This window comes from Hyla sarda, chromosome 6, assembly GCF_029499605.1.
Source record: "Hyla sarda isolate aHylSar1 chromosome 6, aHylSar1.hap1, whole genome shotgun sequence".
Taxonomy (NCBI): domain Eukaryota; kingdom Metazoa; phylum Chordata; class Amphibia; order Anura; family Hylidae; genus Hyla; species Hyla sarda.
In genome coordinates, this window is record NC_079194.1 from 239,801,704 (window position 1) to 239,820,805 (window position 19,102).

Consider the following 19,102-nt stretch of genomic DNA (forward strand, 5'->3'; position numbering starts at 1 on the left):
TCCATTCAGTTAATTTCCCGACTATATTGGTGGTCTTCCCTGGAGAAGGATGTGACTGATTTCGTTCGGGCTTGTACAGTTTCTGCCCGTGATAAGACTCCTCGACAGAAGCCTGCAGGTCTTCTCCTTCCATCTTCTCACGGCAACACAGTCCTTTGGGTGGTCGTTGATAGTTTTTCTAAAATGGCTAATTTTGGCCCTCTGCCAGGTCTTCCTTCCACGCCACAATTGGCAAAACTATTTTTTCTTCAAATTTTTCGGCTCCACGGGCTTCCCACGCACATCGTCTCTGACAGAGGCCTTCAATTTTTTTCAAAATTCTGGAGGGCACTCTCCAGTCAATTAAAAATCTAATTAAATTTCTCTTCTGCTTACCACCCACAATCCAACAGTCAAGTGGAAAGAGTAAACCAGATACTTGGTGACTACCTGCAACATTTTGTTTCATCCCGTCAAGATGATTGGGTCGACCTTCTGCCTTGGGCCGAATTCTCCTATAATTTCAAAAACTCTGAATCCTCTTCTAAGTCTCCATTTTTTGTGGTGTACGGCTGTCACCCTCTTCCCCCCCCTTCCTATACCCACTTCTTCTGGAGTTCCTGCCATGGATGAACTGACTCAAAATTTTTCCACTATTTGGCGTGACACTCCTAAGTCTCTTCTAATGGCGCCTTCCCGTATGAAGAGACACGCCCACAAGAAGAGAAGGGTTCCTCCTGTTTTTTCCCCCGGTGACAAGGTATGGCTTTCTGCTAAGTACATACAATTCTGGGTACCTAGTTACAAGTTGGGCCCTCGATTTTTAGGCCCATTCAAATTTAAAAAACAAATTAACCCTGTCTCTTATCAACTTCATCTTCCCCCCTCTCTCCGTATCCCTAATTCTTTCCATGTTTCTTTGCTCAAGCCTGTTGTTTTTAACCGTTTTTCTCCCAAGGTCACTGTTCCTACTCCTGTCTCTGGCTCCTCCGATGTATTCTCTGTGAAGGAGATCCTCGCCTCTAAAGTTGTCCGAGGTAAAAAAAAATTTTTTAATTGACTGGGAGAATTGTGGTCCTGAAGAGAGGTCCTGGGAGCCCGAGGCCAATATTTTGGACAAGGAGCTCATCCACAAATTCCTTGGTTCCAAAAAGAGGGGGAGACCCAAGGTGGGGGGGGGGGGTACTGTCACACCGAGTGCTCCGGGTCCCTCTCCTCCCCCGGACCGCTCGCGGCGTTCAGCTCCTGTCTGCAGCGCCCCGGTCAGACTCTGACCCGGAGAGCTGCTCTGTTTCCCCCGGCGGGGATGCGATCCGCGCGGCGGGACGTGCCTGCCCGTGGGTTGCATCCCGTTCTGTTTACCTGCCCCGTCCTCCTTCTGCTCAGTCCCGGCGCGCGCGGCCCCGCTCTCTAGGGCGCGCGAGCCGGGTCTCTCAGATTTAAAGGGCCAGTGCACCATTAATTGGTGCCTGGCCCAATCTGTTCCAATTACTCCCTAACATATATAAACCCACTTCCCCTTCCTGTCCTCGCTGGATCTTGTTGCCCTTGTGCCAGTGAAAGCATTTCTGTGAGCCTTTGCCTGTGTATCCAGACCCTTGCTGTTACCCCTGACTATGAACCGTTGCCACCTGCCCTGACCTTCTGCTACGTCTGACCTTGCTTTTGCCTTGTCCTTGTGTCCCGCGCCAGTCTCAGCCGCCAGAGGGGTTGAGTCGCTATCGGGTGGAACGACCTGGAGGTTACCTGCCGCAGCAAGTCCATCCCGCTTTGCAGCAGGCTCTGGTTAAAACCAGTAACCTCTAAGATTCTGTTCCTCTGGTACGGCCCACGCCATCGCCTCTCTGGCACAGAGGATCCACTACCCGTGTCCTCCCCGCATACCAGTCCGGATCCTGACAATTAGATTAGATTACCCTATAAATTAAAGCTAAAATGTCATTTGAAACGTAAACTGCACTATGTCGCCTTGTACGTCCCAAAGAATTGCTAAAAGCAATTAATAACAACTATTTAGATTGGATTTACGCCTGGTCTGACGTTTCTGCGTATTTTCCGTTGCGATTTTTTGAGACTTTCCAAGAAAAGTCTCAGTTGATAAATACCTGACCACTGCATTTTATCCTCTATTGTAGACCACTATACTATTTCTGCGAAGGGCTCTAAAGCAAAAGTCGCATAAAAGTCTGAACTAAAAAAAATCTGAGAGACAAATATAGACCGTCTAAACTGGTCTAAACAGTTTGATAAAGGTCCCCCAGTCTGTTTATTTGCATGTCAGCAATGTACCTGACAGTTTATAGGGTTAATCCCAAAATAATAAATTCTGCCCTGTGTTATGGGGGTCACATATGATTTTAGGATTAGGGATCGACCGATTATCGGTATGGCCGATATTATCGGCCTATAATCACAATTTTGGGCATTATCAATATCGGCAATTACCTTGCCGATAAGCCGATAATGCCCCGCCCTCGCACCAACCGCACCCCCACCGTAGTGCTGGGCAGTATACAGGTATGAACCGGATACCGTTTTTTTTCTCCAACGGTATGGATTTTTGCCCATACCGCTATACCGGTCGGGCCCCTCCCCCACCCTCCGAGTCAATAAAAAAAATTAAACTTACCCGTAATGGGGGTGGTCCGGGCCATCCATCCTTCCTGTATTGTCCGGCGGCATTCCGGGTGGAGGGTGAACCGGTCCGGGCTGTGCTTCTCCGGGGATCCGCTTCTCCACTCCGGGCAGGCTCTGGCCTAGTACGCTGCATAGACGCCGCTACGCCGCGACGTCAGGTGCGTCGCTGCGCACGGGCGTCACTGCGCAGCGGCGTCTATGCTGCGTTACTAGGCCGGAGCCTGCCCGGAGTGGAGAAGAGGATCCTCGGAGAAGAAGTACAGCCCGGACCGGTTCACCCTCCACCCGTAGTGCCGCCGGACACTACAGGAAGGATGGATGGCCCGGACCACCCTGACAGGTAGGGGGAGAGAAGTGGGTGGCGGCGGCGGCGGTCTATGGCACCGCAAAAGCCACTGCAGTGTATTGATTTAAAGCGCCCGCTTTAAATCAATCTACTGCAGCGGTGTCGCGGGGGGATAAATAGCCGATAACTTATACCGGAATATCAGTATAAGTTATCGGCTATCGGCCCTAACCTCCACCGATTATCGGTATCGGCCCTAAAAAAAACGATATCGGTCGATCCCTACTTAGGATAACACCTTAAATAGGCACTGTCAGATTAAAATAAGCCTTTTATATGTTGTATATCTTGGCAAAACATTAACCTTTCTAATATACTTCACAGAAATCATTCCTTATTAAGAAAAAGACCACTAGGGGTCCCCATACCATCCGGAACATAATCCTGTCTGGGTGCAGCAACATCTTTGCCCATGCTAAAGCACTGGCTGTGACAAAGTTCAGGAAGTGAGAGCGGAACTAGGGCTCTTCTGTGCTCACTTCTGTCCTGTCAATCAGACTCCTATCTCAAAACAGAGGGGAGGGGTAACAGAGCAGCCTGCAGTGATTGCATGAAGAGACCCAGCACAGGACAGCAGACTAAGGGAGGAAGTGAATATATGGTGAGTGAGGGTGGGCTCAGTGCTTGCCTGGGACACACCCCTTTCTGAGCAGTGGATATCAGAATTTGTGAGTACCAGAACAGAGAGATTTGTGAACCAAATATTAGAATCTTGGCACATAATAGAGACATGTAAAGCATCTGCATGACCTAGTGAGTAACATATATAAGAATTGTCTTTTTTTTTTGTAATATAACAGGTATGATTTAAATTAAACAGTTATCTGAACTCTCATCCAAAATAGGGGCCTGCTGCTAATATTATAATAAAGCTTTACTTACTGCAATTGAAATCAACAGCACATTACCTAGTGAACAACCAGGACAGTAGTACAGGGGAGTATAGGGGAGATCAGCGCCCTAAAGTTCACCATACAATTAGATTAAAGTTTGTTGATGTTGAACAACCATCAAACAAATGTTCGTCTGATGAATTTTTTTCCCAAACACAGCCATACATCCTTTAGTCCCTATTGGCCATTGCAATTTTCAAACAGGCCATACATGACCAATGACAACAGGTGAATGATGAACCATTTAACCATTGCATCTTCTGAAAATACGGGAAGAAAGCCACTTAGAGACATCTCTGGTGGCACTCATATGTACTGAGAAAAAAAGAATCTGGCAGTTTAAATTCAACAGGACTGAGCCTTCTTTCACCAGATATCACCACCCTAAGGCTGATATATCTCTAATGTGTATAGGGGCCTTTAGTGAAGCATCCAACAATGAACCTTCATATAATGTGTAGTGTCCCAGCACCAATAGCTGTCCTCTGTCTTCAGACTGCTTCAGGCAGCTTGGCAGCACAAGGTGTTGGCCCACCAGAGACTTACTGTTACAATAATTAACTCCTTAAGGACACATGACGTACTGGAACGTCATGTGTCCGCTCCCGATCTATAACGCGGGGCCACGGCCGGGACCTGTGGCTAATAGCGCGCGGCATTGATCGCGGTGCCGCACGCTATTAACCCTTAGGACGCGGGGTTCAAAGTTAAACGCCGCGTCTAAAGTGAAAGTGTAAGCATGCCGGTTAGCTCAGGAAGCTGTTGGGGATAGCCGCTGTGAAATCGCGGCATCCCGAATAGCTTACAGGACAGCCGGAGGGTCCCTGCCTGCCTCCTCACTTTCCGATCGCCGAATGACTGCTCAGTGCCTGAGATCCAGGCATCAGCAGTCAAGTGACAGAATCATTGATCACTGGTTTCCTATGAGAAACCAGTGATCAATGTAAAAGATCAGTGTGTGCAGTGTTCTAGGTCCCTATGGGAGCTATAACACTGCAAAAAAAAAGTGAAAAAAAAAAAGTGAATAAAGATCATTTAACCCCTCCCCTAATAAAAGTTTGAATCACCCCCCTTTTCCCATAAAAAAAACACAGTGTAAATAAAAATAAACATATGTGGTATCGCCACGTGAGGAAATGTCCGAAGTATAAAAATATATCGTTAATTAAACCACACGGTCAATGGCGTACGCGCAAAAAAATTCCAAAGTCCAAAATAGTGCATTTTTGGTCACTTTTTATATCATGAAAAAATGATGAATAAAATGATGAATGAAAATGATCAATAAGTCCTATCAATGCAAAAATGGTACCGTTTAAAACTTCAGATCACGGCGCAAAAAATGTGCCCTCATACCGCCCCATACGCGGAAAAATAAAAAAGTTATAGGGGTTAGAAAATGACAATTTTAAACGTATTAATTTTCCTGCAGGAAGTTATGATTTTTTCCAGAAGTCCGACAAAATCAAACCTATATAAGTAGGGTATCATTTTAATCGTATGGACCTACAGAATAAAGATAAGGTGTAATTTTTACCGAAAAATGTACTACGTAGAAACGGAAGCCCCCAAAATTTACAAAATGTTTTTTTTTTCAATTTTGTCTCACAATGATTTTTTTTCCGTTTCACCGTAGATTTTTGGGCAAAATGACTGACGTCATTACAAAGTAGAATTGGTGGCGCAAAAAATAAGCAATCATATGGATTTTTAGGTGCAAAATTGAAAGAGTTATGATTTTTTAAAGGCAAGGAGCAAAAAACGAAAATGCAAAAACGGAACCCCCCCCCGCTCCTTAACGACGCAGGACGCATATTTACGTCCTGCGCCGGCTCCCACGATATGAAGCGGGATCGCGCCGCGATTCCGCATCATATCGCGTCGGTCCCGGCGCTCATCAACGGCCGGGACCCGCGGCTAATACCACACATCGCCGATCGCGGCGATGTTCGGTATTAACCCTTTAGAAGCGGCGGTCAAAGCTGACCGCCGCTTCTAAAGTGAAAGTGACCCGGCTGCTCAGTCGGGCTGTTCGAGACCGCCGCGGTGAAATCGCGGCGTCCCGAACAGCTTGCAGGACACCGGGAGGGCCCTTACCTGCCTCCTCGGTGTCCGATCGGCGAATGACTGCTCCATGCCTTTGATCCAGGCAGGAGCAGTCAAGCACTGATAACACTGATCACAGGCTTGTTAATACACGCCTGTGATCTGTGTAAAAGATCAGTGTGTGCAGTGTAATAGGTCCCTACGGGACCTATAACACTGCAAAAAAAAAAAGTAAAAAAAAAGTGTTAATAAAGGTCATTTAACCCCTTCCCTAATAAAAGTTTGAATCCCCCCCCTTTTCCCATAAAAAAAATAAAACAGTGTAAAAAAAAAAAAATAAACATATGTGGTATCGCCGCGTGCGTAAATGTCCGAACTATAAAAATATATCATTAATTAAACCGCACGGTCAATGGCGTACGCGCAAAAAAATTCCAAAGTCAAAAAAAGCGCATTTTTGGTCACTTTTTATACCATTAAAAAATGAATAAAAAGTGATCAAAAAGTCCGATCAAAACAAAAATCATACCGATAAAAACTTCAGATCACGGCGCAAAAGATGAGCCCTCATACCGCCCTGTACGTGGAAAAATAAAAAAGTTATAGGGGTCAGAAGATGACATTTTTAAACGTATAAATTTTCCTGCATGTAGTTATGATTTTTTCCAGAAGTGCGACAAAATCAAACCTATATAAGTAGGGTATCATTTCAACCATATTGACCTACAGAATAATGATAAGGTGTAATTTTTACCGAAATATGCACTGCGTAGAAACGGAAGCCCCCAAAAGTTACAAAATGGCGTTTTTTCTTCGATTTTGTCGCACAATGATTTTTTTTCCCATTTCGCCGTGCATTTTTGGGTAAAATGACTAATGTCACTGCAAAGTAGAATTGGCGACGCAAAAAATAAGCCCTAATATGGATTTTTAGGTGGAAAATTGAAAGGGTTATGATTAATAAAACGTAAGGAGGAAAAAACGAAAGTGCAAAAACTGAAAAACCCTGAGTCCTTAAGGGGTTAAGTTGGCACTCTATTGAAGAATAATATATTTTCTGATTATTTATGTTATTATTTGTATATATGTTATTCCTGTGTTACTGTACCCTTAAGAGAGAGCAGTGAGCCCCATGTGACCCTGCCTGCCAATGGAAACCCCAAAAGTCTCCCCTATGTAGTGTAGTGGGGGAGGAGTTGCCTCAGTCTAGTGTAATCTGAGCCACAGTGAGGTTCAGGTGTGTTGTACTGTGTGCTCCAAGGGAAGGCCTAGCTCAAATCTACTCTTTCTGGCCATCCTGAAAGAATCTCCCGTACGGTAGAAGTTCATGCCCCAGCGGAGAAGGCTTCAATACCTTGACAGGACCCAACCTATAGTGGGACAAAAAAGTATTTAGTCAGTCACCAATTGTGCAAGTTCTCCCACTTACAAAGATGAGAGGCCTGTAATTTTCATCATAGGTATAACACAACTATGAGAGACATAATGAAAAAATAAAAATCCATAAAATCACATTGTCTGATTTTTAAAGAATTTATTTGCAAATTATGGTGGAAAATAAGTATTTGGTCAAAGTCATGGGTGAAAGGGTGCAGCATAACCCCTTGGAAACCCTGTTGCCTTGCTGGGACTTGTGGTGCTTTCACCAAATAGATTTATACTGACTTGTAAGGTGTAGACTTGTAGATGAATCCTAGTACACTGGGGCAAGAAAGTATTTAGTCAGCCACCAATTGTGCAAGTTATCTCACTTAAAAAGATGAGAGATGTAATTTTCATCATAGATATACCTCAACTATGAGAGACATAATGAGAAAATAAATCCATAAAGTCACATTGTCTGATTTTTAAAGAATTTATTTGCAAATTATGGTGGAAAATAAGTATTTGGTCAATAACAAAAGTTAATCTCAATACTTTGTTATATACCCTTTGTTGGCAATGACAAAGGCCAAACTTTTTCTGTAAGTCTTCACAAGGTTTTCACCCACTGCTGCATTCCTCCATGCAGATCTCCTCTAGAGCAGTGATGTTTTGGGGCTGTCGCTGGGCAACACGGACTTTCAACTCCCTCCAAAGGTTTTCAATGGGGTTGAGATCTGGAGACTGGCTAGGCCACTCCAGGACCTTCAAATGCTTCTTGCCCGGGCGGTGTATTTGGGATCATTGTCATGCTGAAAGACCCAGCCACATTTCATCTTCAATGCCCTTGCTGATGGAAGGAGGTTTTCACTCAAAATCTTACGATACATGGTCCCATTCATTCTTTCCTTTACACGGATCAGTCGTCCTGGTCACTTAGCAGAAACACTGCTCCAAAGCATGATGTTTCCACCCCCATGATTCACAGTAGGTGTGGTGTTCTTTGGATGCAACTCAGCATTCTTTCTCCTCCAAACATGACGAGTTGAGTTTTTAACAAAAAGTTCTATGATTTCATCTGACCATATGACAATCTCCCAATACTTTTCATAATCATCCAAATGCTCTCTAGCAAACTTCAGACGGGTCCGGACATGTACTGGCTTGACATGGCTGTCATTGCATGATTTGAGTCCTTGGCGGCGTAGTGTGTTACTGATGGTAGCCTCTGTTACTTTGGCCCCAGCTCTCTGCAGGTCATTCACTAGGTCCCCCATGTGGTTCTGGGATATTTGCTCACCATTCTTGTGATCATTTTGACACCACGGGGTGAGATCTTGCGTGGAGCTCCTGATCGAGGGAGATTATAAGTGGTCTTGTATGTCTTCTATTTTCTAATAATTGCTCCCACAGTTGATTTCTTCACACCAAGCTGCTTGCCTATTGCAGATTCATTCTTCCCAGCCTGGTGCAGATCTACAATTTTGTTTCTGGTGTCCTTCGACAGCTCTTTGGTCTTGGCCATAGTGGAGTTTGGAGTGTGACTGTTTGAGGTTGTGGACAGGTGTCTTTTATACTGATAACAAGTTCAAACAGGTTCCATTAAAGGGGTTGTGCGCTGCCCTGCAGTTCGGAGCTCCGCTCATAGCGTCCGGAAGTTCATTACTCCGAACGCTGTGTGCAGGCTTCCGTGTTCGTGGCTGCCGGGCGTGACGTCACGCCCGGCCCCTTCGTGACATCTCACCCGGCCCCTTCGTGACATCACGAGGTGGCGGGCGAGACGTCACGAAGGGGCCGGGCGTGACGTCACGCCCGGTGGCCGCGAACACGGAAGCCCGCACACAGCGTTCGGAGTAATGAACTTCCGGACGCTGTGAGCGGAGCTCCGAAAGGCGGGGCAGCGCACAACCCCTTTAATACAGATAGTGATTGGAGGACTCTTAAAGAAGTTACAGGTCTGTGGGAGACAGAAATCTTGCTTATTTGTAGATGACCAAATACTTATTTTCCACCATAATTTACAAATAAATTCTTTAAAAATCAGACAATGTGACTTTATGGATTTATTTTCTCATTCTGTCTCTCATAGTTGAGGTATGCCTATGATGAAAATTACATCTATCATCTTTTTAAGTGAGATAACTTGCACAATTGGTGGCTGACTAAATACTTTCTTGCCCCAGTGTACTAGGATTCATCTAAAAGTCTACACCTTACAAGTCAGTATAAATCTATTTGGTGAAAGCACCACAAGTCCCAGCAAGGCAACAGGGCTTCCAAGGGGTTATGCTGCATCCTTTCACCCAAGACCAACTGTTTGTGTAATAACATCTGCACCCTGCTCAGTAAAGACAGTTATCCATAACCTGACATCGGTATGTTCATTAACTCCCCGTGTCTGGCCCAGGAGAAGCTGTCTCCAATAGTGTTGCTCGCGAATATTCGCAATGCAAATTTTATTCACGAATATCGCATATTCGCGAATATTCATGAATATAGCACTATATTATTTTTTTTTTCACAGTACACATCACAGTGATCACCCCTCTCTGCTTCCAGCTTGTGTGGTGTACAAAAGGCTCTAATACTACTGTGTGAGACTGGCGTTCGAATTTTCGCATATGCGAATTTTCGCTTATGCTAATTTTCGCATATGTTAATTTTCGCATATGCGAGTTTTCGCACATGCGAAAATAAAACGCGAATATTACGAATATGCGAATTTAGCGAATATATGACGAATATTCGTCCATATATTCGCAAAATATCACGAATTCGAGTATGGCCTATGTCGCTCAACTCCAACCTCAGACCATGTATAGGATAATGGTGCCCTGGTGTCACAAAGTGATCAGGTATTTCTAGCAACACCCCCTGGCTACCACAAATGTATGTCCACATCTAGATGACAGCTGTTAATGCAGACACTGTAATGTAAGAAGAAACGCAGTGGGTAATAATTCTGGTAAAAATCCAGAGATGTATCAAGTGAAACAAGCCATCCCTAAGGGGCCTATTATATGGAGACATTATCGGCCAAACTGGCCATTATAGCCGTGTGATATGACCAGCAGTAACCTGATAAATAAGCAAGCTACTGCTTGCCAGCCATGCTAGGCTAGCTTTGGCAAGTGTAATATGGCCCTAAAACAATGGAGCTAGCAGCAGGAAACCTCTTTTCTGGGGGAAGTAACTGTGATGAAAGAGGCAAGGTTTTCTGATATTGAGGCATGTCTTGTTGGTATCTGGGGTATCACTTTATTTTCATTGGAGCTGCCAGTGTTTGAATGGCATGGCATGTGTTCACTGTGTGAGGGTCGTATATCCAGCATGTGTCTAATGTATTAGGCCCCTTTCACACTGTCGTTGTGCCCCGTCGGCAAACGTCCATCAGGCACTTTTCTTTTTTGTGCCTTAAATGGGTACTCCGCTGCTAGACATCTTATCCCCTATCCAAAGGATTGGGGATAAGATGTCTGATTGTGGGGGTCCTGTCGTTGGGGACCCCCGCGATCTGCCTGCTGCACCCGGTGTTCATTCAGAGCGTTGGGTGCAGCGCCAGAGGCTCGTGATGTCACGGACACGCCCTGCTCATGACATCACGGTTACACCCCCTCAATGCAAGTCTCTGGGAGGGGGTGTGACTGCCGTCACGCCCACTCCCATTGACTTGCATTGAGGGGGCGTGGCCATGACATCACGAGACTCTGACCCGCATCACCAGTCTTCCAGCGCGGAGCGAAGTTCACACCATGCACCAGATGTCTGGAGTATCGCAGCCTAGATTGCGGGGGGTCCCCAATGGCAGGACCCCCACGATCAGACATCTTATCCCCTATCCTTTTGGATAGAGGATAAGATGTCTCTAGGGGTGGAGTACCCATTTAACAGACATTATTTTTGATGGGGCACAACAGGAATCAACAGGTCCCGACAGATCCCATTTACTATTATGGGGTCCATCGGGCACCATTGTTTTCTCCTGCTATTCTCCCCAAGTTCCCTGACGGATGTCACACTGCTGTGTCACAACAACAGTGTAAAAGAAGCCTCATGAAGAAGTGGCTCATGTTCGGCATCGGTTAAAAGCGTGACTAGATGCTTTCCACCATGGGTTAAGTAGGCAAGTAGTGCGTGAGGACCCCCAAAACACTTTTGCACAAGTGTCATCTGCAGTCAGCGTTTACCTCTGAAAAAAGAGTGTACGACTTACCTGGGTTGGATTACATAACCAATCCAATAATTTCATTGCAGTGTTATTCTATATGTCATCAAGCTGTTCAGTGACTGCTGTTTCAGCTGAAAATGTGAGCTCGGATATGGGATTTTCAGATGAGCTGCTATGGAAACACAGTGAAATCTGACCTTTCTTTCCACTCAGAATGAATGAAAAACTACAGCATTTTCTGATTATTTTCTTCTTGGATAGGACATTGGTTTTTCATAGTTTTCATTTCAACAGTATACAGTGGTTGAATTTGGAAATTACAAGTTGGAAGTAGGGAAATTTCAGACTTAAGCCACTGTGGCACATTGCACAAGTAGTTAAAGATATATGAGAAGGTGATTGCTCATTTCTTCCTGACCACAGATGGATTAAGGAGGGGTAGAGGGGGAATCCTGTTATTTCTCGGACAGAGTTGTTATTGAAGTCCTTGTTGCCTAAGCAAATACGTCAAGCGTTTTCATGCTGCACAGAAAAATAAAGAAGCTCCTGTAAATACCAACATAACAGCGGAAATTCATTCATCGCTGTCTGGCCAATGGGCTTTTTTATGGGATTTCCATTTTTATGCAACTCAAATGCAACATTATAGTAGAAACAAACCTCTGATTTCATGGGATAATCTCAGGTTTTCGTGCAGTGTGAAGAAATTAGCTTATATTACACGGCCATATTATGTCTGTTACTGATGGCTTCATTTATATTACATAAGCAGCAGCTTAGTAGAAGTAACATGGCCCCCACTGACCTTGTGCAATTTGTAATACTGGTGTTTTGTAAAGTAACAGAGTGGTCTATGGGTGCCCTCGGGTACTGCCGGGCACTGCCTCCGAGATGGGGACGTAGTCATGACGTCATGGCCCCCGTCTCGGAGGCAGCGCCCAGCACAGAATGCCGGGGGCTGCACCGAGATCACAGGGGGTCCCCAGTGGCGGGACCCCTGCATTCATACATCTTATTTTCTGCTGCAGATTTCAATGTAAACTAAATGACTGAGCACATCTTCTAATCGGCAGTTACAAATCCTGCGCATCAAATCTTCGCAGGATCCTGTATGTGTGAACGCACCCTAAGGGTACATTCCCACACGGCGTATTTGCTGCGTATTTGCTGCTGCGTATTTTATTTTCTCTGTTGAAGTCAATGGGTAGGAAAATACGCAGCACCAAATACGCAGCAAATACGCAGCAAAATACGCCGTGTGGGAACGTACCCTTATACAGTAAAAAGTAAACAATTCAGTCTCCATCAGATGTTTTTTTTACATATTTTAAACGTATCATACATTAACTATTCATTTAAATCAACTTTTGAGTTGGTGGGACCTGAGGGACCACCCAGCCACCTGACCCCTCCAACTTTATCCAACTATGTACACACAACCAGCAAGAAAAGGAAAGAGAGAGGAAAAAAGAGAATTCTGTAGGGAAAATTTCTGACCAAAACAAAGATGGTCTGAAAATAACCACATTACCCTTTACTTCTGAGCCTTGGGAATTTTAGTTGTTTTTGCTTGGTACTGGGTTCCCTAGGTAAAACGTGTGCACTCACTTACTCATTTGAAATGCAATTTAGAATTGTTATTTTTCCTGTGTGCGCCCCCAAAAATACAGCACGCACAAAAATGTTGTCAAAAACCCACAAAAACGCAAAGAATAGTCAACAAATGAGAATAAAAAACAAGGATTATTAAACCTCCAATAAAAACAACCCCACACTCTTTGTAGAGGAGGGCAATTGACTTGTATAAGGCTGGGTTCACACTACGTCTGTAGTGTACGGATGCCAGATCCGGTTTGGGTGAGCGTCCGCTCCCGGATCCCAGCCGGATCCAGCCCGAACCCCATACATTTCAATGAGCCGACTGGAGTCAAATGCTGACTCCAGTCGGCTCATTTTTGCCCCATATACGGTTTTCCCACCAGACCTAAAACCATGGTATACCACGTTTTTAGTCCGGTTAGAGAACTTTATATGGGGCAAAAGTGAGCTGACCGGAGTTCGGGCTGGATCCGGCACCAGTACACTGTGTGAACTGGCCCTGAGATAGATTTTCAGTCACAGAAATTTGTACAACACATCATTGTACGCATCACATCGCACAGGAGGAAAGATGTCACCATGTTCTGATTTACTTTGCTTTGGCTACAGCATGTATTTCTCAACATCTGACCTCTTCCTTTACATTACTCAGAAAAACCTACGTCTAAGATTCAGATTTCAGTAAAATTGTGCAGGCGTAAGTTATATAGATCTTATTGTCCGCACTACCCCCTGTAGATACTATCACTGATAATCTCGAGATCAGGACATGTTTGCACAGTTTTTGTTATTCTGTGATTTAATTATCATGTCTATATCATCTATTATAAAAACTGCACCCCTCAAAATATTTAAAAGAACATTTAGGAAATGTATTAAAGAGGGTACTCCACCCATAGACATCTTATATAAGTTGTCTGATTGCGGGGGTCCTGCCGCTGGGGACCCCTGTGGGGCACCCCAGACATCTGGTGCATGGAGCAAACTGGCGATGTGGGGCGGAGGCTTGTGATGTCACGGTCATGCCCCGCTCATGATGTCACGGCCATGCACCTTAAAGGCAAGTCTATGGGAGGGGGCGTGATGGCTGTCACGCCCCCTCCCATAGACTTGCATTGAGGGGCGTGGCCATGACGTCACGAGCCTTGGGCGCTGCACCCGACGCTCTAAGCAGGGAGATCAGATATCTTATCTCCTATTCTTTGGATAGGGGATAAGATGTCTAGAGGGGGAGTATCCCTTTAATGCTTTGGATGCTTTAAAAAATAAAGCAACGTGTACAATTGTAAACTCATTTTTCAGTAACATAATGGCTATTCTGTTTTTAAAGGGAATGCACAATGATTATAAGTATGACAATTCGGTAGCACCATAGATAGAAACAGCTGTAGAACAAACGAACACATGAAACACGTGGTCAACACTAGTGCCCACAACAAAAAGGCCACGCACGAGCGCACACACTCAACAATAGCAAGAGTGAGAAGTAACTATTACCTATTTACCCATATTCAGTCACCCATTCCTAATCAGCATATTCTACAGGATATATTTGACGTGTATTGTTTCTACAAGGAGGCTAATTAGATAGACCTACTCACCTGCTACGGACATTGCTCCACCATCTCATCTGTATTTCATATACGGTCAATGGGAGGTCTCCCATAGGATTGTTAAAGGGGTACTTCGGTGGAAAACTTTTTTTTTTTTTTATGAACTGGTGCCAGAAATTTAAACAGATTTGTAAATTACTTCTATTTAAAAATCTTAATCCTTTCAGAACTTATTAGCAGCTGTATGCTACAGAGGAAATTCTATTCTTTTTTAATTTATTTTTTGTCTTGTCCACAGTGCTCTCTGCTGAAACCTCTGTCCGTGTCAGAAACTGTCCAGAGTAGCATATGTTTGCTATGGGGATTTTCTCCTGCTCTGGACAGTTCCTGATATGGAAGTAATTTACAAATCTGTTTAACTTTCTGGCACCAGTTCATTTAAAAAAAATATATGTTTTTCACTGGAGTACCCCTTTAAAGCTTCTATGTAAACACACATGTGCAACCGGCTCGTAGTGCCTGCTTGAAGCTGCACACAAGGCAGAGACCTATATGGATGTATGGGATACCTGCTTTCTGTTCCAGGACTGACTATTTCCAAGGTGGCCAATGATCTGTTGACCACAAAAGCCTCACACTAATACTCTGTTCTCCTTCTCCTTGACCTCTCCTCTGCCTTTGACACAGTTGACCACTCTCTCCTGTTACAAACCCTCTCATCCCTAGGTGTAAATTTAGCCCTCTACTGGATCTCCTTATACCTCACCAACCGCACATTCAGCGTCTCCCAATCTCATGCTACCTCCTCACCTCGCCATCTCACTGTTGGAGTCCGTCAAAGCTCTGTCCTAGGGCCCCTACTCTTCTCTGTGTGTCTGCGCACCCAATCAGCAGCTTCTCCCGGATCATTGAAGAAGAGGGTACGGTCGCCATCCACAATACATAATCTAGCCGGATAAGCCATAGAGTAGGCGATCACGAGGTCTCTCAGCTTTCTTTTGACCTCCACAAAGGTAGCTCTGCGACGTTGCAAATCCGCAGAGAAATCAGGAAATATGGAAATCTTGGCATTGTCGTACTTCAGGGGCCCTCCGTGCCATCCGGAGGACCAAATCTCGGTCATTGCAGTACAGGATACGAGCCAGCAGAGGCCTTGGAGGGGCCCCAAGAGGAGGGGGTTTAGCAGGGACATGGTGCGCCCTCTCCACAGTGAAGGCAATAGAAAATGACGCATCAGGAAAGGAGTCCTTTAACCACTGCGCCACGAAGGCCCCAGGGGTAGTACCCTGAGCCCGTTCAGGCAGTCCAATGACCCTGATATTATTTCTGCGCAGTCAGTTTTCGAGATCGTCTGCCTTTTGCCGGCATAATTCCAACTGGGATGTCATATCAGTCAGGGAGGCAGGGGCCTGGGTATCTTCTATAATGGAAATCCTACCCTCCGCATGGGTGACCCTCTCCCTCAGGGCCTGCATATCTTGCCTGAGCAGCCCCACATCAATCTTCACCTCCTCCAGCTTCCCTGTAAGTGTGGTTTGGCAGGAGGTTATTGCTGCTAGCAACTGCGCAGTTACCTCTCGAAGGGTGGGTTCAGAATTCTTCTCGCCCACTGCAGGAGTCCCAGGGCTGTAAGGCGAGGACCTGGCTGAGGCTTGTGAGGCGTGGGCGTCATCTTGGGACTGCTCCCGGGCAAACTCCCGGAGCCTCTCCGCAGCTGCCCCTCCTTTATTTTGGTTCGGGTCCAGCTTAGGGGGCATCCCCAGCACTTGAGAGCGGGTCCGGACCGAGAAATGGGCCAGGATAGAAGCAGGAGTCTGTAGTACACGGGTGCGCGAGCAGGAGCTACAGCACCATGCGACCGCTCATGTCCAGCGCTAGCCACGCCCCCCCAATTTATAAATATGTTTAACTTTTTGTCACCAGTTAATTTGAAAAAAAATTTCACTGGAGTACCCCTTTAAGGAAATTTTCATTTAATTTCATTGGTTTTTCCTCCTCTCCTTTTAAAATCCATAACTCTTCTAATTAAAGACTGCACTTCTAGCCAGAAGTGTCTCAGGTTATGGCAGTCCCAAAATACGTGTTGAAGGGTACCAGATTCCCTCTCACATCTCCAACAGGCAGAGGACAGATGTGGAAACAAGCTCCGCAGTTTATCAGGGGTAAGATACCAATACATCACCAGTTTGTATTGATTTTCCTTATATGTGATACAAGTGGATGACCTTGCTGCCTGAGTCCAGATTGTCTGCCATTGGGTCTGGGAGAGGGGTGCACCCAAGTATGTGTCCCATGTCCATGTAAGTATGTCTGATGGATGTAGGGTCCCCAGTAGTATTTAAAATGTTGTAAATATCTGAAATTAAGCCCTTACTGGAGGTAGACTGTCTACATATTAATTCAAAGATCGTAGGTGATGGGAAAGAGGAATTGTCGGATGGCAAGTTGAGATGGGAGTGAATTTTCTGATAATAAGAAAAGGAAGCTGCAGGGAGCTTATGTTTGTCTTGTAGTAGATTAAAGGGGATTAATGTCCGTGTGTGCGGGTCTATCAAATCGGCTAAATGGAAGAGTTTGGCATTTATCCAAGGGGTAATCACAACCTTGTCACAGCTACTTGGTATTTGGGGTCCCCTAGACCCAAAAATATACCTTCTGAACCTTATGCCACCAGGTGTACCAAAACTTCTGTCGAGACTTATCTTGCACATATTAACTGCCTCTAAATGTCTTATAGCCAAAAACTGGAGACAAACCACCGTACCACCTTACTAAGCCCTTTTGGAAAAGATTAGACACATAAAAAGAATGGAGCATATATCAGCTCTTTCTGATAACAAAGTGGAGGCCTTTACGAAGGTATGGCAGCGCTGGGAGGATTATGAGGACTCCCTGAGCTCCGTTCCTGGAGCCTGACCTCTCCTTCTCTGTTTCCCCACCGACCACGCATGACTTTCCCTTTCCTTTCCCTTCCTTTTGTTTATTTCACTCTACCTAGTCTTTTTCAACCTTTTCATATCTTACTCTTCTTTGTCCCACTTATTTCTTCTTTATGTTTTTGACATGTACTTTTAGAAATTTCTTGTGTCTCTTGGGAACCTAGTTGGGATTTCGTATGTAATGACAGACACATTTTATCTACATTATAACTCCTCTGATGGATAGAAAGTCTTAACGAGCTCTTGTCCTAGGATGGGCTATGCAAAAAAAATTGCGTGCCCAGGGTCCAATCAGAATTAATGATTGCCCTGGCAGTATTGGTAGTGTAAGTATCAGTGGCAGATCCAGGAGGGGGGGGGAGGGGCCGCAACGGGGCAATTGCCCCCCCCCCCCCCCAGATTAATTTCCCCCATCACTATTAAGGACATCCCTATGTCCCCAAAGATATTTTCGGGACACAAGGTTGCCCCCATTAACTCTCTGCGGCACCTGCATTAACTTTAAAAACGCAGGGGCCGGCGGGAGATCACTGACATCCCGTGCATGCGCCCATAGGAACGAAGGCACAGAGCATCGAGCAGGAGGATGCCCGCTGGCCAGCATGGTAAGTTACCAGCGGCATGTCATCTTCAGTGCTTCGACCACTGCTTCTCCGGTCCTGGGACCTACTGCTATGGCCTACAAGCCAGGAGGAGTGGTGGTCGAAGCACTGAAGCAGGGCAATACATAGACATACAGCTTCCAGCCATACACTGTATATGGTTGTAGGCTGTATGTCTGTGGGGGAACATACTACACCTAATGTGGGGGAACATACTACCAGCCTAATGTGGGAGAACATACTGCCAGCCTAATGTGGGGGAACATACTGCCAGCCTAATGTGGGGGAACATACTGCCAGCCTAATGTGGGGGAACATACTGCCAGCCTAATGTGGGGGAACATACTGCCAGCCTAATGTGGGGGAACATACTGCCAGCCTAATGTGGGGGAACATACTGCCAGCCTAATGTGGGGGAACATACTGCCAGCCTAATGTGGGGGAACATACTGCCAGCCTAATGTGGGGGAACATACTCCCAGCCTAATGTGGGGGAACATACTGCCAGCCTAATGTGGGGGAACATACTCCCAGCCTAATGTGGGGGAACATACTGCCAGCATAATGTGGGGGAACATACTGCCAGCCTAATGTGGGGGAACATACTGCCAGCATAATGTGGGGGAACATACTGCCAACCTAATGTGGGGGAAATATACTGCCAGCCTAATGTGGGGGAACTATTCTGCCAACTTAATGTGGGGGAATATACTGCCAAGCTAATGTGGGGGAAACTATACTGCAAAACAAATGTGGGGGAACTATACTGCCAAATTAATGTGGGGGAAATATACTGCCAACCTAATGTAGGGGAACTATACTGCCAACCTAATGTAGGGGAACTATACTGCCAACCTAATGTAGGGGAACTATACTGCCAACCTAATGTAGGGGAACTATACTGCCAACCTAATGTGGGGGAACTATACTGCCAACCTAATGTGGGGGAACTATACTGCCAACCTAATGTGGGGGAAC

The 19,102-nt window shown here is 45.5% G+C and overlaps 1 long non-coding RNA gene across 1 annotated transcript in view; it reads right to left on the reverse strand.

Annotated features, from left to right (window-relative positions):
• Positions 1–11,530: 11,530 nt before the first annotated feature.
• Positions 11,531–19,102, reverse strand: part of LOC130276843 (uncharacterized) — a 56,070-nt gene continuing 48,498 nt past the window's right edge. Inside the window, exon 3 of the long non-coding RNA XR_008845261.1 lies at positions 11,531–11,953. This is a non-coding gene — a long non-coding RNA (uncharacterized LOC130276843). The remainder of the gene's footprint in view (positions 11,954–19,102) is intronic.